This window comes from Galeopterus variegatus, unplaced genomic scaffold (assembly GCF_000696425.1).
Source record: "Galeopterus variegatus unplaced genomic scaffold, G_variegatus-3.0.2 Scaffold19444, whole genome shotgun sequence".
NCBI classification, from domain to species: Eukaryota; Metazoa; Chordata; class Mammalia; order Dermoptera; family Cynocephalidae; genus Galeopterus; species Galeopterus variegatus.
The window spans coordinates 3,480-4,409 of record NW_007745555.1 but is presented as its reverse complement, the minus strand read 5'-3'; positions in this window follow the sequence as shown (position 1 = coordinate 4,409).

Sequence of the window (930 nt, the reverse complement as noted above, 5' to 3'; positions counted from 1 at the left end):
TTGCCACTTCCTACATACGACATCTAAGAAGACTGGGGTTGCATAAACAGTTCAGTGATGGTTAAAGGACACACATTTCAAATTCCAAAGGAAAAGTGAGAGCATTTCTTTTATCGAGGATCATTGAACATGTGAAGATAACAACAACAGGGATGATGGTGGATCGAGGTGTGAAAGGAGGAGTGTTGGGGAAGACACACAAGAAAGGGAAAGATGGAAACCAATGTGGTCTCATTAGTACTGATGCGGATTAGTGCTGATTAATACTGATGCCACATGCCACATATACTTCATGTGAACTTTATTTCTTGTAACACTTACACAAATCCTGTACATACATATTGTCATCCTGGCTTGTAAGTGGGGAAAACAAGTCTAGAAGAGGTTAAATAGCTTGCTAACAGTGACATCATAGCTCATAAGATTTTTTAAAAATTAAAAACTAAAAAAAAAAANGTAAGTGGGGAAAACAAGTCTAGAAGAGGTTAAATAGCTTGCTAACAGTGACATCATAGCTCATAAGATTTTTTAAAAATTAAAAACTAAAAAAAAAAAACCCTGAAATCTGAACCCGACTCTGCCTCCAAAATTCATAAAGAGAGAATGAAATTAAGAAACTAGAAGTAAAGAAAGGTGCGGGGAAGTTCATAGGACTTAAAGATGGCTGTTTTGGAAGTTGAGGGCTTCAGCACAAGTTTCTCTGTGCTAGTTCTTAAGTGACAGCCTCACAGCCCCCCACCCTCCCTTCGGTATCCAGCTCTGCGATGCTGACGATGCTGCTCTGCAAACCGCATTGCTGCTTCACCGGCGGCTCCGTGTCAGGCAGTACCCCATCCTCAGAGTTCTCAGTCCCAGGTCCACTGCGACTACCCTCCAAGTTCAGAGGCACAAGAGCATGCCGAGAAGAAATACGACTGTCAGCTCTGCAGG